Source organism: Passer montanus, unplaced genomic scaffold, assembly GCF_014805655.1.
Source record: "Passer montanus isolate IOZ18808 unplaced genomic scaffold, ASM1480565v1 scaffold52, whole genome shotgun sequence".
Taxonomy (NCBI): domain Eukaryota; kingdom Metazoa; phylum Chordata; class Aves; order Passeriformes; family Passeridae; genus Passer; species Passer montanus.
Window position 1 is genome coordinate 5,204,122 of NW_024370152.1, and position 20,776 is coordinate 5,224,897.

At 41.7% G+C, this 20,776-nt stretch overlaps 1 protein-coding gene across 20 annotated transcripts in view; it reads left to right on the forward strand.

Annotated features, from left to right (window-relative positions):
- The first annotated feature begins 9,322 nt into the window (after positions 1 to 9,322).
- Positions 9,323 to 20,776, forward strand: part of SEMA4D (semaphorin 4D) — a 100,263-nt gene continuing 88,809 nt past the window's right edge. For 13 of the 20 annotated variants that reach the window (XR_005629286.1, XR_005629287.1, XM_039724234.1 and 10 more), the window contains exon 1: positions 9,538 to 9,821. The gene's annotated coding sequence lies outside the window, so the exon portion shown is untranslated. The other 7 variants (XM_039724224.1, XM_039724241.1, XM_039724228.1 and 4 more) reach the window with 6 other exon arrangements.

A 20,776-nucleotide genomic window follows, 5' to 3' on the forward strand; every position in this document is an offset into this window, starting at 1 on the left:
GAAAGCTCTGCAAAGAGGGCTGTGTTTGCAGGGATTTTCACAAATCCTGCTGAGAAGGGAGGTGTTACCTGGGAGGAACATGTTCTCCTCCACATCTGTACTTTTTGCTAAAGATGAAGCAATGTGCCCTGAAACTTTGTTACACCATATCAGGTCAGGATTTTTCTCAACTTGCTGTGGTGCCAAGCTGAGCTGACAGCACACTGCTGACACTTGGAAAAGGGAAGAGAGGCTGTGGTGCTATAAAACCCTGGGAAAAAGGGAGAGAGGTAATGACACCGAGGGGCAGCCGAGTCTCCCTTGTGCCCACAAAACGCAGCATCGCGGAGGCAAGTTGTCCTGCACCACCCTCTGATCAAGTTCAGCTGATGATCAGAGAGATGGGAACAGTTGAGACCATCCCACAGAAATTTTTGTTCAGACTAACATTTGAAGATCATGAAGAGGATGGTCTTTCACTTCTGAAGAGATGAGCAAGTAAAAGGCCCAGAAAGGGACCTTGTGTAAATTCTATTTGCCTTCTCCACTCAATTGAAAACCAAGCAATTGGCAAGATTCAACAAGGACACAAGACAATAATGCGTCACAACTAGGACATGGTATTAACAGGCTTAGAATCCCTCAGAACAGCATTTGCTTACCCCATTTTTAAATGTTAAATAAGTACATTGCATGAAACTTTAATGGTACATGGTACAAGTCCTCATTGTGCCACCAGTCCATTACATTGAGATTGGAGATAATTTGGCTTCTCAACTTGGCCTACTGTACCACTGGCATTGTTTTCCCCAGCTCTTACCACTGGTAATTTCCTGCACAAATAGGCAATCCCAGCCTGCATTTTGAATCTGTATTTAGACTTTGGAAGATCTATCACTTAGCGTTGGTGAAAGTATCTGTTATTTTTGCAAAAATAGCAGGCAGCTTAACTTGTCTGGGTTTCGCCTTGGCTTACTTCTTTCTTTGCTTCACACAGAGACTCATGAGCAGCTCTTTTGATGCCACTGGCTTTTTCAACATTACATACTATCTATTAATTTCATACTACCAGACTTCCTTGGCTGTTATGTATAAAATTATTTCCAAATGACTAACTTGCAGACAAACAAACAAATGAGGTTGGGCTCCAGACCAGGTAAGGGAGCACCAGCCAGGGAGTCTGGCACTGTGTTTGTCTTTGCCTTAAAATGATGGGACTTCATGCGGAAAGAAGATAGGAGCATCTGTATGAAGTGTGACAGTGAGCAGAAGGTGCTGATATGATTCTGATCCCTGAAATCTATTCAGACAGTCTTTGACTGAGCTATTTGTGTAGCTGCAAGGTCAAAGAAAAAGTGGGCACAGAAAGAAGCAAATACCGTTTCCTTATCCTTTTTCATAGGGTCATTTTTTGTTGTAGGGTAATTCTTTTCCAATAAGGGAGTGTACACAATAGACATAGACTGAATATACAACGCAAGCAGACTTTCAGTGACTCTCAAAAGCATTGATTAAAAATGTCTGCCCCTAGGCATATCACTCAACAAATCCCAGAAGCTGGAAACTTCGGATCTACCCTAACACTGAAGACATATAATAACCAGAAACAACAGGCCTTGAAAGCAACTTCAAAACCCTAGGAAATCTGGGAGTGAACTTTCTTTATTGCTCCTAATTACAGAATATTTCTTATCTTTCTCCTTATCTCAGTGGAAAAACATATTTTAAATGTGATAAACATATAAATAACAGGCCCATCTAAGTCATTACATTTTCCTGATATTTTTCTCTGATCTTGTTTTCTCTACCTCTTTTTTTTTCTTTATCTTGGCTACCTCTTACTAAAAAATGCTTGCTTTCTACTTGACTAGCCTTTCTCCATTTTCATTCCTAAAGCCAAAAAAAAGAACAATGGTTATCAGCTAAGGTCCTTCATAATTCCTTTGTTGACATTTTTCTTAGCCTTCTTCTTACCTCTCTTAACCTAAAATAGAAATGTTAAGCCTTAATCAAAGAAAAACAAAGGGTAAACATGATGCTCTCCCAGTTCTAGTTTACTCCTAAGGTTAGCAGCTATAGCTCTATCAGCCATACCTGATGGACTGTAGCAAGAGTCAGGGTTCCTCAGCAACGAGGTATAAGGAAGAGATTCCACTTTTGCCCAGGACACGAGCCCAAATGTGCAGTACAGCCCCTCCCGTGCTCCTTCCTGCCTCCCCTGTATGCTAGTGACCACGCTGTGGCAGAGGGAAGAGAGACAGCTGTTTGGGCAACAAATCACTTTAATGTCACATAAAAGAATGCAGAACCCAAATCTGAGCTAATAGATTTTACTTAACAGTTTTGCCAGGCTCAGCGTAGGTAAATTAGTTACCAGGGCCCAGCTTCTGGATGGCAGAGTGCAAGGTGACCGTAGCCCACATCTCTGACATTTCTGAGATGTAAACCTGAGTGACTAACAGACCTCTACTGTCATTATTTCCTACCACACTCCATTACCCTGAAGACTACCAAGAATTTTGGACACACCCTTTTTTACCTTAGAAATTCCCTTGATATTGAAACATTGCAAATTTACACCAGAAAATCAATAGAGAAATTGTTCCCAGATAAATGGTTAATCAAATTGTTTCATCTGTAACTGAATATATGTATTTTTTAGTGTTAATTAACAAACATTAAATTTCAAAATAAGAAGACCTTCAGGATAAAAACTTTTGGCTAATGGATAAAAATTTTGGTAACTTGATAATTTTAGTTACAAAATCAGTGTTGAATCACAGACAGGAACTGCATCTCTTTCGTTCGAAGTAGTTTTTGTTAAGCAATGGAGAATTTTCAGAATTATATAAAAATAATCCTAACTTGCTCTGCTATAAAACTTTTGCTTCCTCTTCTTCCCGAACTTTTTTTTTTTAAATTTTCTATATGTTCTGGCAGTTTGGCAGAAACACAAGCGAAGAACTTCTAAGGAGGGGAATGTTTTAGGCAGATAAAAGACATCTTTTCCTGATAGCCAAACCTCTGGATGCACTTTGACGGCAGTAATCATCAGTCTTTGCATTTTTCTTTCCCTTTCAGGGAGAACAGCAAGATGGAGATGCTTAAAATTACCTTTCAAAATGATCTTTGTGAGTCTCTTGTCAAAGACTAGCCTTGGTCCCTTCCAACCTATCTTTTATTTTTCCTTTTGTTACTCCCTGGAACAGAGCTCTGTGTTCCCAAGAGGGTTTTGATAGCAGCAAATTGCTCATATCAGCTTAGAAAAATCCATCCTCTCCCTGTACTGTATGTCCTTTTATTTAGTTTATAATAGTGAGGCAATTGGATCGTTTGCTTTGTTCTCTATATAAAGTAACAGAAACCTAATAGGAGCAACCAGTGGAAAGGAAAACCTTACTCTAGGGCAGGGAAAAAATGTCCCTGTGACAGACATGACACTGGGAAATCATGACCTGGTTTAGCTTCAGCTAAAGAGGTGGCTATTAGGGCAACTTAGTTCAAGAAGCAAGTTACATCAAGTTTTTGCATTCTTTGGGAGTGAGAAGGACAAGGGATGCCAGCACAACAACAACAACAACAAAGTCACACACGGAGAGGAAAGCAGTCTGCTTTCTGCTTTCACCTTTCATTCACAGTATATTTCCACTGCTGACTTCTCATTTTGCGGATTCAGGGTTGTCTGAGTGGTGACAGGAATCAATTGGCTTGTCAATACCTGAGACAGACACCCTGTACAAGAACAGGAGCAACTATGAGATACATACTTTATTATTAATATTGTTTTTCTATCAAGGTACAAAGCTGGGATTGTACAGGTTTTAGCTGGGTAACACAGCAGAAGTTACAGTCAAAGACAGTTAGAGACATTGGTTCAGGTCAAAGAATCCCACTAGTCTTGTGATCCTCTCCAAGTAAACTCTGTGTATGGTATGGAAAGCAACTGAATTAAAATGCTATTCTGATTGATAAAAAGGCAGACTCTTCACTCACTACTGTGGTGATGCATTCCCCCCTTCTTAGACCACACAATGATCTGAGACATGCTTACATAAAAGAGAGAGGTTTGTGATTACTATCTTCTACAACCAAGTTTGTCGCCAGAAAAATCTCTTATAATTCCACTACTTAATTTGTTTTTGTAAAGCATCTTATTAAGTTATTAGTCTAGAAAAAGAAGTAGGAAAAATAAGAAAACAAAATATTGTAAGAATGCAGGCAATAAAAACGTCCATATAGGAAGAATACAAGCTTAGTACAAAGTTTATTAATGTCTCAATCCAGTACTCTCAAACCCTACATTTGCTTTTCCTGTATTAACAACAGAACACTTTGGTTACCTCTCTGCTTTCATATTTATTCATGACTAGCATGTTACCCCACACCAGTAGTTTGATATTGGTACTATACATATGAAAAACATGTAATCAGAAATAATTCCTGTAATTAGTGACAACTCCATTAAAGAATTTTCATTAATTTGATATTTTTGGAAATGTAATCACATTTTCAAAAAACATAAAAACAATAGATTGAGTTTTAGTTTCTTCATTATTCTTAATGTACTGCATTATTAATGTTGCCTCATTGACCTTGTCCCCTGAGGTAAGCACTGCTGACACCTTTTTTATTATTTTTCTCATTAATAAACATGTGCCTTCTTCATTAGCCCATGTATTTCTTCCACCACACAGAGTGGATAAAACGTCTTTTATCATACATTTATTATTCATTAACTGTTGATTTTAAGTCTTTCCATGCCATCTTCCTGTGAAAAGACCACTGGAGTGGTTAGTTTCTTAATTCTGTAATCATGCACATAACTTAGCTGTTTGTGTAAGAATTACAGGTTCTGTATTTGGACACTGATAACTGAAAACACAAAATATTAATGTTGCTGTTTTGCCTAGGAGCAAAGTATGTTACTAATGTAATTTGCTAGTAATATCTCATTTTAAAATACAAATGCTGACCCAGCACCCCAATGAGGGGAATCCCTACCACTTTTGCCATCCTTCTCTAAATTCACTGAGTCCCTCATCCCTTTGGCAAACTTCTGACAGGCTATGCTGTGAGATTTAATAGACTAGACTACAGATAACTCTATGGCTAGACATTAAACAACAGTGTAGCTCCCCTAAATCTGTTTTTCCAGATTAGGAAATAAAAATAAAAGGAAAATATTCTCTGTGACCTTTGCAGTGTTCCTAGCCACACAGATCCACCAAAGGCAAAGACTTTCTGCCATGTCATCCAGACATGCACTTCCCCTACTCTACATCATCTAAACACAGATGTCTGTGTAGCATTTACTTAGCTCCCTCTTCTTCTGTCTTAGGCATACAAACATGGTAAATACAGGGACACTTTTAAAGTCTCTGAATGTATAATTGCCATGTTCATCCATAATGATATAGGAAGTGTTCAGTCCAAAGAAACCCAAAAAACCCCAACGTTAGGAGATAAACCCCTTGACTATTATAATTTAGTTTCACTGCCTCCGTAATTGCAAAAGTGAAGTCAATGCATTTTCTCTGCCTGATGGGGAGGATACAAAAGTAAAAGGTCAAGGCTTTATCCATCTGTGGTTCTGTCACTGACTTAGTGTATAATCTTGCATAAATCATTTTGAGCTGTTGTGTATCAGGTTCCTAACTAGGATAGTTAATGGCATCTTCTCGCTCTGGAAATAATTTTAGGTCTATCTCAATTCTAGTAGCTTAATAATATTTATCAACATTAAGTTATTGGACAATGCTTTTAAATGCCTTTTGTGTACTTATTTTTCTTTACTAATGTTTCCAAAACTGGTTTTATTATTATGACTGTAAAATGTATTTTAAATCCTTATTTTTATTATTTTATTTTCCCACAATTGGTAGTGAAAAGGGATTTTTTTTTCAGCAATGTGTGCTGTTTTCCTCTAATGCTGTCTTATATCAATGACAAGTGATTTGAAAGTCATGCCATCATAGCAATATAAAGGTATAGCTTGAACCCTTGACTTTATTCAGAATTGTTCACAGTTGCATTCATTCAATGCAACTATTTATTCGTTTATTCCGTCATCCATTCACTCTCTCATGCACCCTGCTATGCCCTGCATTATGTATCGGTTTGCAAACCTCTGGGCATGTTCAATGCCCTTTTCATTGACTTACTAATAACCTACCACCTGTTCACTCACTCACTCTTGGACAGATCTGCCCTCAGTCTCAGATCTGGCTTCTGAGAAAGTTTTTGTCTCCTCTCAGACCCTACTCTGCTTCTGTATCTTCTACCCTGTATCTTATTTGTTTGTGAGTTTAATTAAGGACTGCAGGTTTAAGAGCACCATCAGTTGTTACAGCTCTCTTTAACCCTCTTTTTCTTTCTTAATTGCTTATTTATTTTTCCTGGCACAGATTTGATACAGCTTGCCTAGACTTAAAATAACCTGTGTGTATATTCAACCTCAACACACTGTCTGAAGTGTTAGGACTGAGGCAGTCTTTACATACTATTACTTTGCAGAAAGCATTATGTGTGCTCTGTAAAGATTAGACTTTATTAGGCTTATAGTTGAGGTTTTTAAAAGCGTGTTTCCTCCATGTCGTTGGAACACCCATTATGGAATTGATGTGGACATGTATTAATAATTGTTCATTATATGATCTCACTGCCACAGCATGCATGATTTGGAAGATTATTATCTCTTTTAGGAAAACAAAATCAGTTATAATTACCATGATGACCAGTGTCTTTAGCCCTACACCAGTAATTTACATACAATCCAGATTAATATTAGAGACCTCTGGAAAACCTCTCAAATTTGTGTCAGAGGCCGTTTGTTTTTTAGTCCTGTGAAAGACATGACTTCTGATTGTGACTAAAAGGAATTTTCAGTGGTGCAATTCATGATACCAGCTGTAAGCTCCCAACACTGTTATTACCAGTGTTTTCCTTTTCTCATCAAATCCCATTTGGTAATATATTCTTGAAAGAAGGTTCTAAATGTGATTGAGAATCTGCCATTTCACAAGGTACAAATATCAATTCCTTGTTTTACCTCCGACCTTCACGTCTGGAAGACTGTCCAGGTTTTGCTGAGAATGGAGACCGAAAGCTACTTTATACAAATTAACAATATAATTCTTAAAAGGTAATGTCATATAACCTGGACAGAGTCAGAAATAATGGATATTTTGTCTTGGTGCTAGCCTTTGCTCTAGTTCCCTTGTACTACTCCTGGTTTTTGGAAATCTGTGCAGACTTAATGGGGAAACCTGAAAAATCTCTGTGATTTTCCTACTCAGAGGTAAGAACTGCCCAAGCCTAGATTTTGTAAAATGAGAGAATAAAAAGCATCTTTGTTTCTTCCTTTGGAATACAATTTCATAGTTGTGTATCCCTCAGGACATGCTTAAAGTCTTGTCTACACTAGAGGGTTTTGCTAGCATATTAATATCAGCAGTCAGTCCCAGTGGAGAGGCAGGTTAATCTTCTGATGGTATAAATTACAGCAATTTCCCAGATACAATATGATAAGGATTTTTTATCATGCTACTGTATTTTCAGGCAGGATCTTCTGGCATTTGTTCATTTGACCCTTTCTTAAAAAGCATCTTTGTTTCTTCCCTTGGAATTTCAACAATTTCATAGTTGTGTATCCCTCAGGACATGCTTAAAGTCTTGTCTACACTAGAGGGTTTTGCTAGCATATTAATATCAGCAGTCAGTCCCAGTGGAGAGGCAGGTTAATCTTCTGATGGTATAAATTACAGCAATTTCCCAGATACAATATGATAAGGATTTTTTATCATGCTACTGTATTTTCAGGCAGGATCTTCTGGCATTTGTTCATTTGACCCTTTCATTTATGTCCCTCTAAGAGTCGTCAGAAGTGGTTCTCCCCTTCCTTCCAGACCATGGCTTCTCAGCCCCTCCTGCTCCCCTGCTGCTGCTGTTCCCCAGAGCTGGGTATCACCACTTTCTTCTCCATGCTTCACATCCAATGTTTTGATGGCATTATGACCCTCTTTGATGCCAATGGTGTGATGAACACTGGTTATCTAATGTTAAGCAGGACTAAGTTACATGACCATTTTGAAAATGTAGTGCAGGAAAACTCATTTGCCACTGTTTACCACACAGCAGACTGCTTGCTGGCTATCCTAGTACCCTCCTTCAGATGCTACCATTTTGTAGACTTTGAAATATCACGGTTGCTTTGAATGTAACTTCCTTAATCTGAAGTTATTATCATGTCTCCGTGCTTTAAGAGGCTCGATTTCCTCAATGATTTCTTCTTGACATTATTTCTTACCTACAGCTAATGTGAATTAGCTAGCATGCTATTGTAAAAATACAATATTGTGTAATGCTGGAATTTAAAGGTCAGCCAGTAAAGCAAGTGCTAATATCTGACAAACTAAATATTTTGATCAGTCTTGCTTCAATGACTACTGCTAACCAAGCTATGGCAATCTCAAGACACTGGTATCACCAGTTCCACAGCAATAAAAAAACCCAAACCAAACCCCAATCCAAAACCAGACACCCATGTGTTGGTCCATGTCATTCATCTGAACATTCACATCAGGCGTGCAAGGACATGATGATAATCAATAACTCATCAGTGACTCAGCAGACAGATCGCAGGTGAGAGCTGTGCATTTACTGACCTATTTTCTGTCCTCCTTCTATCTACCGCCAAGCAGTCACCTAAGCGAACTTATGCTTTTAAGGTGCAATAATTCCAGTAACATTTGCTTTCGATACGAGTTATTTCATTCCCATGGTACCGAGAGGCTGGATCCCAGGTGCGGTTTTCCCTGTGGTCTGCGGCGAGCGGATCCATCCTGCCCGCGACGAAAAGGCGGAGGAGGAGCAGTGGAATGCGACAAGTGGCACTAGGTGCGAGGAGCTGCGGCGGCTCTTGCTCGGCCCGGCTGAACTGCGGGACACCGCACCTGGTCTCGGCAGAGGCGCCTCGGTGCCTTGCCAAGCCATGCAGCCCCAGGTGGCGCGGGAGGAGCCGCTCCGCCGGCGCCGTGACCGGGCTAATGTCACCCGGCGCCGTTGCCGCTGCGGCCGCGCCGCGGGGCCGCTGCCGTTAACGGGGCTGCGCCGGGCGCGGGGGAAGGGACGAGCAGGGCGGCTCCGGCCCCCGCCAGACCCCCGGCAACGAGGGCCGGCTCCGCCCGCAACACCGCCCGGCCGCCATACTGCGCGGCAACCCAAACTTGTTACACACGGGCACCAACTCCTCCTCCTGCTCCTGCCCCTCCCGCCGCCGCCCTGCCCCCGCCGGCGCGGGGAGGAGGGGGCTGCGCCGGCCCAGCCCCAGCCGCGGGGAAGGCGCCGAGGCAGGCGCCGAGGCAGGCGGGGGCCGTGCGAGGGGAGCGCCGCAGCCCCCCGCAGGTAGGAGCGCCCGGCGGGGCGGGCTGTGCGCCGGCCAGGGAGGAGGAGACGGCGGCGGGGGGCGGGCGGAGGGAGCAGGAGGCGGCGGCGAGGGAGCGGTCGGCACTGGGGCAGCGACCGTCCGTGCCCGCCGCGCCTTCTCCCGCCGAGGTGGGTGCGGGGCTGGGGGACCCGGGCGTGGGGGCGGTCGGCGCGCCCGCACCTACGGAACGCAGTCCGTCCTGCCGCCTGACAGGGCCCGGGCCGCCGCTGGGTTCGGGCGGGGGGCAAGGGCGCTGGCAGCCCCCGCCTGCGACGCGGCCGGACCGAGACGGAGAGGAGGGGCCTCCAGCTGCAGCAAATGAGCGAGGGCTGCCAGGTTTATAAATCTGCTTTTCCTAGCGCCGTCCCCGAGCCCCGCTGACTCCGGCGGCAGCGACTGCCGGCTGCGGCTCCGCCAGGTGCGTGCCCGGGGTGGCGGTCGGGCCCCCGCCGCCCGCGCTTGCCGCACCTGCCGCGGAGACGGGGCCCGGGGGCGCGCCCGAGGGTGGTGAGGAGGGTGGTGAGGAGGGATGCGAGGCGTTTTCGCCTGGTTGGGAAGCGATCGGTTTCCAAGGGCCAGCCGCTCAGGTTGCCAGGAGTGTGTCCGGGCGCTTCGGGGAGGCCGCTGTCTGCTGGGAGCCGACGTCCCTCGCTGAGCGAAGAGTAGGACGCGGTACGGGGGCTAGCTGTCGGGTGACCGGCTGGATGTGTTCTGAAGAGCTGTTACGTGCGGCTTTATTTTTTACTGTCAGGAGAGTTTAAATCAGGTCTCCACAGAGGTGCTGAGTTTGCAAGGTACTGGTGAAGAGAGAGTTTTCTGTCCCCATTTGCCCCTCAGCTAATTCTCAGGGGATGTTTTCACTGCTTCCCGGAGGTGTGGGTTGTTGTTTCTGCGTATACAAAACTACGCATCATGGGCGTTTAAGGGAGAGGGATTGAGTGGATGAATGCAGCCGTGGTAACTTCATTGTTGCAGCTCCTTTCTATTGCGTGACGGCCTTTAGCAGGGAGGGGAGTAGGAGCTTGATCCTGCCCTGGTGTAGGAGGAAACCTGATGGATCTGTAGGTTGAAGGGATTTTTCAAGTCTACTCTTCGGTTTAATGCTGGCACATTTTCCTATCTTACTTCATGTCTTTATTGTCATGTGCCTCTTATTGGGAGTTAGTTCGGCTGAAAAAAAGTGAAACATCACCTTAAAGTTCATGGCAACCAGGTATTTCTTGTAGCTCTGGAAATCAGTATAGTAATAAATCCTCTTTTTAAAAGAAAATTAGAATTCTCACAGTAATTGGCACATGTCTGTTGAGTGCTTTGTGCCCATCAGACTCAGAAATAGCTACTGATCTCATAGTCCCTTTTGGATACCTGTATGGAGGTTTTGTTAGGGAACTGTTTAATGACTTCTTTTATTAGAAAGAGTGCGAGCTCAGGCAGTTACGCAAGTGCGCCTAAAGGAAGCTGTGCTGGCTGCATGGATGGCGAATGTGGAGGCCGAGCCGGAGTGGGAGTATCGTTTACAAACTGAGTTAGAAAGGGGCATTGTAACAGAGAACCGAGTGGCTCGTGTTGGGTGAAACACAGTACGTACCATATTCCCTGCTGTGCAGGGAAGAGCGTTTGTACAGCCTGGGACGAGGAGGCTGTGTATGGATGTCCACTCATTCTTTGCGGTAGCAGGGATGAGGTATAGGTGACTTTTTCCACTGGAGGCAAACGGGTGGCATGGCAATGTGTTACTGCGTTTATATTCTTGGAGAGAAAAAAAAAAGAAAGGGCTTGGTAACTGTGGAGCTGGACTGACAGATGAAGTCTGTCTTTACAATCATCTCTTGCCTTGCAGAGGAAATACTTCACCATTTCTCTCCCCTCCTCTGAAGCAGTTACTTCATATTCCTTTTTCGATGGTCGAGGATTGCTATAGAGTCTGTTGATAAAGGCTGCTTATATTCATACCTACCAAAATAGGTCCATAACTGGTTTTAAAATTTCTCTCATGTTTTTTTTTAAGAAACAAAAGCCATTGTAGCTAGTGGGGAGGGCGGTACCTACTTCCACAACAAATTGTTTGATCTGAACGGTTCCATTTCAAAACTCTAACACTGATTCGTAGATTTTTCTGGATACGTTTAATACAGGTGTGTCCAGACTTAATTTAATACGCTGTGTTGCCATCTCTTTGTGGGTATTATGATTTTCTCCTCTCCTTTCTCCATCCCAGTCCTTGCATAAACAGCTATTACACTGAACACTTGATAACCTTTTCTTATTAACCTTGCATGGATACAGCAGTACCCTGCCAAAATGTGTGGATTTATACCACTAAGAGGTCCTGCAAAAAGAAGAGATGTTCTGGATGCCTTGGCACATCCCATGTTGGCCTGCCTCCTGAGCAGCTGGGCCTCAGAGTTCTCTGCTTCATGCAGCCTTTTTCTGGGGAGGAGCTGGAGAACTCGAGAGGATCTGTCATCTGCTGAAGGCCACTTGGGTGGAGTTGAAAGCTGCACTGTGCTTGCTCTGCAGCACACTCTTGTCCTCTCTCCCAGCTGTCTTAGGGGGTGTGTGCCAAATGAATGTTTTCATTTTAAAATACATTTTCTTGGCTGTTTTTTTGCAATGAAGCAAGTGGGAGGTCTCTTTGAGTCGTGTCAAAACCAATTCTTGTTCTGGGCTGCTAGCATTAGATGTGATACTTTCATATGTCACCTAGTTTGCAAAAGGTGTTGGATAAGTCGATAGGTGGTTGTGCCATAACCTGACTTTTAAGGATGACTTTTCTAAGTGGGACTCTAAATCAACAGAAATAAAATTTTGGAGCTTTTCTATCATAGTTATGTTATCTTGGAACTCCGCCGATTGTTTTGTTTTAGTTTTGGTTTTCTCCAGGAAAAAGGGATTCTCAAGCTAGTTGTTACAACAGGGATTTTGTAGATAACAAGAATATAAAGTATTTCCCCAGAATGTTCAGAGGTGAAGTTACTTATGCCAGGTTTTGCTGTGCAGCGGTAATGAAATAATTGCCAAAGTTGACTAACATGTCTTGTAAGCCTCCAGTGCTTCCAAGTGTTGGATCTTGTTGAATTCATATTCTGTGATTTAAATGAGTTGAAAAGTGGCTTCTGAAGGTATATGACCATGAAAGCATTATTCATGACTGGGTGGTGATCTACTATGAATCTTACTAAACTAAAAATCAAGTACTTGTAGACATGACTGAGACAATTTTTTACAGTGTTTTAAATTTTAGGTAGCATGTAGTAAGGTTGGAGATTTAAAGATGACAACAAAAACAAGTAAAGAACATAGGAAACTTTCATTGTGGTAATATTGAACAGTTTGGTGGGGGAGTGTTTTCTGTTGTGCTCTATACTCAGTTGCTATATGCCATGTTAATTAACTGAAGAAAGGTATGCTCATTTGGGAACCTGCATAATAAACTAGGAGCTGGGAACTGCTTTTGGCTTTTTGTTTGGTTGCTTTTTCTCTGAAGTTTTCTGATTCCTCTTTTCTAACTTGTAATTTCTCTGATGAAGCAATGTTTTATAAAGCCTTCTTCATCTGGCTTTGCATAGTAGTCCTGTGCTTGAGTGTCTAGGTAGATAAGTAAAAGAAGTGTACTGAAAAGAATGAGTAAAGTCTCACTTTACCTGTGGCTTGAGCTTGGGAAGTTGAAGTGGCTGAAGAACTGCTTTTTCAGTGGAGCATACAACTGGGTGAGTACCAGAACGAGCTTGGGAATGCCAAAAGGCACTACTGAAGCTTCCATTTGCCTTTAACTTGCCTGTGTGTTGATGTAGCTGTGCAGGCTAGATGTGGAAGCTGTTTTCCTTCTGATATGAAGGTTTTGTCCTTGATTCTTGGATGAACTGATGAACCAAGAATTACTTTTTCTGTTCCGTAGCTCTTCAGCTACAAAGAGGAAAAGTAGAAGCTCCTATTTCAGGCTAATGTGTGCTGTCATCCTGGATTGGGAAGTTACAGATCTTGCTGTCCAGAGCTGGATTAATGAGGTCTTACATTTAATTGTATTCTGGCCAAAAAGCTTTTATATTCTTTTATCTGCCTGTAAAGTTCCAGGAATGCAGAGGCGTGTTTAGCTTCTGGATGTGCTGCTGTAGCCTGCCTTCACCATGAGGGAGGATATTACCTGCTGTGAGAAGTGTGTTGAGCTCCTCTTCTGGCCAAGGGGTCCAAGAGCTGCTCCGTTTCCTCCTGCTCCCTGTAACACCAGGTTGTGGTGCAGCGAGCTTCTGGGTGTGTCTGTGTTTCTGAAAACAAAATTAATAAATATTCCAGAACTTACTTTTAGTAGGTGTAGTGCTTTCTATTTTTTTATTATGGAATGGAGGAGGAAAAGACGCGTATTGAATGAAGGGTCATGAGTGCTTTTTTCAGTACTAAACAGCAGCCTTTATTTCAAGAGTATGTTATTCTGTACTGAGGGAGCCAGTTCTTGTGGCCTGGGGTGAGGGAACAAAACAGATGACAAAATAATAAAGAACTGTAAACAGATGAAAATAATAATAAAAATCTGTAGATGTAAGCAGATAAGGAACTTGGGAACCTTTGTAAAGACTGTACATATAGTTAATTGAAGACCATGTATGAAGTTTAGAACCAAGTTTGTTGGTACAAAAAATAGTGGACTTATTTTTTGGTTTTTTTCTGCTCTTCCACCTATTTCTTTTTGTCTCTGTTCATGTACAGCAGTGAACTCATAATCCACTAGGCATTTTCTGCATTGATCCTCTTAAAAAATTAGTATTAGCCTATATATGAAGCAGGCTAAAGAGGATTGAACACTGCTGCAAAATTAGTACCTGTTGGCCTCATTGCAAGGACAGGCAGGTTCCGTTTCTTGTATGCCTAGTTGTGTGTTCCTCTGCAGGGTTGTGCAGGTTGAGCAGATTTGTAGGTGATAAAGCACTGGTATGGAAGTGACTTGGAAATATATGGAATTAGCAGACTGGGAAATTGTGATGTTGTTAGTGCATCTGATTACTTAGCTGGGAGATGGAAAAGAATATGCAAAGCAGGGGAGGGTTTATGGAGATGGCCAGTTCTACTGGGAAAACAGGGAGGAGAGGAAAAACTTACAGACTTGGTTAGCTCTTTGCTGGTGTACAACAGAGAGACCAAAGGTTGTCTGGAACCTAAAGCAGGTCTGACAGAACTGCAGCAAGGCAAGACAATGGGGAGGCTGGAGTTCCCTGTGCCTGCGTAAAACCTCCAGATCCATACAGATTTGCATACATTGCAAATGGCAGAGCCAAGAAATAGGGGGAAGAATGCATGAAACGTGATTATAGTTCTTGCTTTGTGAGTAGTTTTCACAGCCAGCCTTTAACAGTATTTGAGGTTTTTTCCTTCTCCCAATATAAAGCAGGCATTCTTCTTGCCCCAAATAATTGTTTTATAAGTATATGCTCTGTTGTGCTTTTTTTTAATAAACAAATGATACTGTATGAACTTTGTAATTGAATATACAAAGAGATGAATAGAAATGTGGAGGCTTTTTGTTTTTATAGAATGTCGGTGTTCCCATTTTCACTGAAAGAGATAATGAGTTACAATTGTATGTTACTGGATAAACAATGCAGGATGTGGGGAAGAGGCCTAGAGATGTGGAAGCTCTTGTATTTGTATATGAATTCTCTCTGTGTGTAAATTTTATATGTTCTGGGGAGAATGGAGCAATATAGACTTTTTAAAACACAAAGTGCACATGGAATTGATGTCTTAAATCAGGTCATTGACGATGTGCTTGACATTGGTTAGGTTTGTTGTAATTTAAACTCATAATTCTGGAATACTTCAGAAGGAGCTGTTTGTTTTGCTGAGCATGATACAGACTGGTCACAGTTTGTGTGAGGACATGGGGAAGACAGGGAAGACAGAACTAGAATGCCATGGGAAGACACCATTGTGTAAGTTAGGGTCAGCGACTGACACCACTCCCCATTTGCTTGTCAATGTAAATATGCTGCTGTCAATCGACTGCTGTTCATCCCACAGTTCCAGAAAGTTCTCTACTTCCTGCTCCCCCATTGGATCTCCAGGAGAAACCACTCCCGCTCTGCTCCTTCATTGGTGTAGCCCATGTTACCCCACCTCAACCCCTTCCCTGACTCCCTTCCCCGTTGGACAATTTGTATCCCGACCCCTCCTACCTCCGCCATTTACATACCCTGACCCCTTCCCTGCCCCTGGCTCTTCACCCCTGGTTCCCTTCAGTGGGCATGTATGTTCTTGGCTGTTCCTGTTCCTCTCTTCACCCTCACCTCACCTGGACCCGCGGATCTTCTGCTGGATCTGCCATGTGAAGAGTCCTCCTGTGTTTCTGGTCAGGCTTTGGTTACTTCATCCGGGCTTGAGTGCAAGGTGGGAGGAGCTGGTTGTCTGGACCAGGAGGGGATCGCTCTTGGTAAGGTGGTCACCCTGACCGCACCTGCCCAGGGGTCCCTGCAAGGTCATAGTTAATTCCATAATTTATGTCCATAAAAGACTTTACCTTTCTGGTGTGCAGATCGTAAACTGGCAGTACCATGTGGTGCTTGAGACTGTCATATGCACATGGATAAAAGCGGTTTGTTTGCTAGGATTACAGTAACTTGTAAGAATGTATGTCAGTACAGTATTTTACATATACACTTGTGTGCTTTCACCTCAGCTAGTAATGCTTGAATGTATTCAGCAGATATTAATTAAGTCATATTTAAGAAACAAAATCCCAGTTGTTAATGCCTGCAGAACATTTGACTGTTCAGTAAAATCAGATGAGACTCCTTTTGTTTGTCTGAGGATGTGAGGAAGACAGTTTCTGGAAGGGGGAATCATTGGACCAGCTGATACAGTGACAGGCTTTGGGACAATCAATATTCTCCCAACCTAATCTTATAAAATATTTATTGCCCTTCTTTCTGAGCCTCATCTTGGATGTTCTCAGTAGACTCTGTAATTCATGCCAGACATTGCAGTGTAGGCCATGAGATACTGCTGTGTCTAAATCTGTATTGAGTATGAGTATGGTAAGAATGGTCTGCAAAGCATTTAAGAAGAGAAGAGGGGTCTGCGCACAGACCCTCATCAGGCCCTCATCTTGCAAGCAGGTTAGTGTGGGTGCAACATATCTGAGACTAGGCATAGGCCTGCAGGGGTTGCCCTTTAGTACAGGGACCTGCACAAGTATATTCTCCCTACCCCTCAAAATAACGACAAAAATCTAAACCAAACAAACCCCTCCCAAGACAATGGCAACAAAACGATCCAAACCAACCGAAGACACACACATACACACACACAAGTTCCCAGAAACAACCCCCCCGCCCAGTTACAAGGTTTAGATGTCTGCAGACTTTCAGAGTCTGCTGAACCAATGCTGTGCTAAAAGCATTTTTTTTTCCATATATCTGTTGTTTCTTTTCACTAAAAGTGCCTAAAATGGCCAGAGGCAAGAAATTGAGGCATTCCTTTTTCCACTCAGCAATTGCATATGATTACTAAGGATTTGCTGTAGGTGCATATGTATGTGCACAGAGATCCCCGTCTGTGTATGGCTGTAGATATACCCCACCTAAAGTGCCCATTTGTCGGAAAATTGTTTGTTGGTTAGGGCTGTAGGTGTAAAGAAAACAAGTACCTTCGATGGAGTTAATATCCTCACCAAGAGAACAAAGCTATGCAAAACCATTAAAAAGTGTCTGTATTTTGCACAGTGGTAAGAGTTAATTTTTTCTTTCCTGTTAAAATCTAGTCTTATTTAGATGACAGAGTGACTGCCGTTTTCTTCATTAAATTATTTGGATTGTTGAAAATCTAAATATTTAGATGCTTGGCCCTGTGGAAATAAATTTACTGCTCAGTTGAATCGTACTTAGGTTTTACTTAGCATCAGTGAAATTGATAAACTGCCTTGAAATGTCACCCTGATTATCTTCTAGGTAAGTGAGACATAGAATGTAGTTTCGTTTCTTTTGTACTGGAATTAGTTGTGAAGGATTGTGTGAGACCTTTCCACAGGCTCAAGAGCTTCTATCTCTACAATTTCCTCTCTGAAGAATTAAAAAATAAAAGAACCAACCAATATGTATACATTCACAGTATATTAGCTGTTTAATGTATTTGACTGGCTATTTTTAATGAGGATGAATTCTACTGAAATAGTTTCTTTCTTCAAATATGTAGATAAGTTTGTTCTAAATGTATGTTGAATCTTATCTTTTATATGTCTAAGGGATTTATTACTCCAATGTCAGAGGGTATGTGACACAAATCTATTTCATACAAACATGTGACTGTATAAATGTGTATATATTGGCTCATGTGTGTATTAAGATGTTGATTAAGAACACGTTCTTAGATGGTTGAATTTGCCTCTTTGGATTTAATTTAAAATAATATTAAAAAATGGCATCTGTTTTGCATTTGCCTTGAAATGGGCCTCCTATGTGCATAAATTGATTGTGCATCAAATGGTACATGCTGATATCCACGAATTCCACTGAGGTTTTTGAGAACTTCTTTTTCCCTCTTTAGCGCTGACAACCACCAGAGGTAAAAGTAGCCATTATTCAGAAGCTGTCTTCTGTTCTCTAATCTAATTGTTGGCTTTTATGAGACTTCAGTTCCTGTTGCTGCCTGTCTGCCTCTGTATTTCTTCATAGCTCTGCTTTCTATCTTCTGGAATAGGATGCAGATTTATTATATGTCAGATGCTTTGGAAAAAGGAATTTCTTGGCAGATTATGAAATGGTGCTCTTGATCAGGTGAAGCATCTGATGGCCTGTGCAGTGTCTGTTTTCTGCTTAGTGTTTGCTGACAAGGCAGTATACTTTGAAGATGAATTTGCTGTAGTGTGAGGGAGGGATGGTGCTGAAGTGGGTTTGGGAGCACGTCCTGGGAGAATGGGTGCAGCAGAAAGTCAGTTGAGCAGGAGTGGTTTGTCTGTGGAAGGTGAATGGAGTCAGCTGTGCTAATTTCTGTGCAGTAAATGGCCTTTGAGAGTCAAAGGTGCTAATGTGGCGCTGTCATTACAAGGCGCCTGACAGTGAAGAGAGCTTTGAGGTTCCCACAGAGAGATGTTGGCCTGCATATTTCCATGGCAACGGCCATCCCGAACGCATTTATGACCTTTGATTAAAGATACAGAAAGGAGGGGGAAACGTTTTAAAAGTTACAAATGTATAGCTTTAACTAGATCTTTCATTTTAACAATATCCCTTATTTACATTCCTTGGAATGTAGTGATTTTCTAAGGAACAGAGCTGTCCTTTTCCTATTTGGTAGACTTTGAGATGACATTTGGAAGCATAAGTGATGTTCTGGAGATGAATATCTGACTTTGATTGTAGCTACACCAACATCACCCTACCAACTTAGTTGCTGTTTATTTACATTAGTGTATTTTGTACCAAAATTGCACTCAAAATTTTATTATGCAAAGGGTTTGTTATTCTGATAAAAATGTTTGTGAGGATTTGCGAAAGAATTTTAAATTAGTTGGAGACAAAACTTTTAAATTGTTTAAGATGATGTGATTTTTTAAAAAAATCTTTTACATAAGCAGGAAAGGTGAGTTTAGCTCACATCCTCACCACATGGCTTAGAAAGTTGCAACTTCTAGTTACAAAATATTTTAAAAATTTATTAAGTAATAAAACACTGCTAATAAAGCTGTTGGTACTTTTGACTTAATCTTTAAATATTTTGTTGTAAAGACTCATGCTACGGTGTAAGCTTTCTTAACTAATCATGTTACTACACACAAACCTACAATACTATACCCTAAAACTCTAAACTTTCCTCTACTTAGTTTAACATGTTTCTACTTTCAACTATAAATCCACATTCTCACTTCTGATACCTAAATTTAGAAGACTTTTCCAAAGTCTCAGATCAAATCCTGTATTTAATTGTAAGGTTTGCCTTACAAGGCCAAAGTTTTCAGAATTCTCTACATTTCAGATTCCAACATGTGAGGAAAAGAACTGCTAATTCTCTGGGATTTTCCAAGAGGAGAAATGTAAGATAGCCTAAATTGTAGTTTCTTAAGCAGTATAGTGGCTGATGCACAAAAACTTTACACTGGAGGGGAGAGCAAACTGTTCCTGCAGAAACTTAGGCTTGCTCTTGGCTTGCAGGCTATGAGGAAGGGCATATTTATTATGCTTGCTGCATCTTCAGATCTTTCCCTCCTTTACCCACCTCTGTGTTCTTCACAGTATTTTTATCCATGCAGTGGTGGGCAGGTACCAGGATTGCAAAAGGAGTGTTCTCTGTCCAGGTTACCTATTGTCATTTGTAATCCTCAGGTGCCCTGTGCTGTAATTCATGGGAATTTTTGTTATCAAAAAGCACCAGAATTTTGCCACCCATCATTTTTCTTGGATCATCAATGGGAAAAAATAGTGAATTACTTTGAGGTTTCACATTTATCTTAGAAGAGGCTGAGCTATAATACCAGAACCAATACAGTGGGACCTTTACAGAGGGATGAAATAAAACTGTTTCTTCTCTGCCTTTACTTTATACAGCTAGGCTGTCTTTTTGCTTTGGACTAATCAGTAGTGACTCCATTGCTGTCTTGGTGAGGGAGAATGACAGATATTTTGTTGTGACTGCATGCAGAGTCTCCCATCATTTTGCCATCATTTCTTTCAGAAGGAAGAGGTGTACAGATGCTAGTAAGCTTCGTGTTTGGTATGTTTTGATAGATTGATAAGAGTTGCCTAGAGTTGCCAGAACAGGGAGTTTCAGTGCTACAGATGTATTGTTCCATCTGAATTGCTAAGGCTGAGCAGACTGTGGTTACTACAAGCCTTAAGTACTGCTTTTGCCTTGACCCTGAAGCAAAGCAGTCTTCATGTTGCTCTTGCACAGATCCCTAATGTTCCTTCGGAGAATTTTTGCTACTGAACAACCCAGCTGGTTACTGTGGAAAGCTCATAGTGACTATGTAAACAGGACTGGAAAGTTCGTGATGCTGGGATATTTAGAAGGATAGTCTCCATTATAGAAGAGAAAAAGAAAACTTGGAGGAAAAATTAGAAGGTATTGCAGACTCCTTTTTTTCATTTAGGCTGCAGAGGATATTGATATTGTTACTAATCTGTGTAATTTTTTTATTAATTCCCATGTGTTTGGAATGGTTTAGAGTGACTGTTCTGATATGAATAAGTATTTCTTACTCTGAAATAAGAGATAACTGTTGTGTGCTAGGGATCTAAGTAAGAGCAGAAAACAGGTCTTCGTGACGTCAGAACCTCATGTCAAATAGGCATGGTGGCATAGTTACAGCATTTCCATTCCCATGTTCATGAATTAGAAAGGTGAGGTTTAGCACTTTGTGATGTCAGGACCTCATGTCAAATGGACATG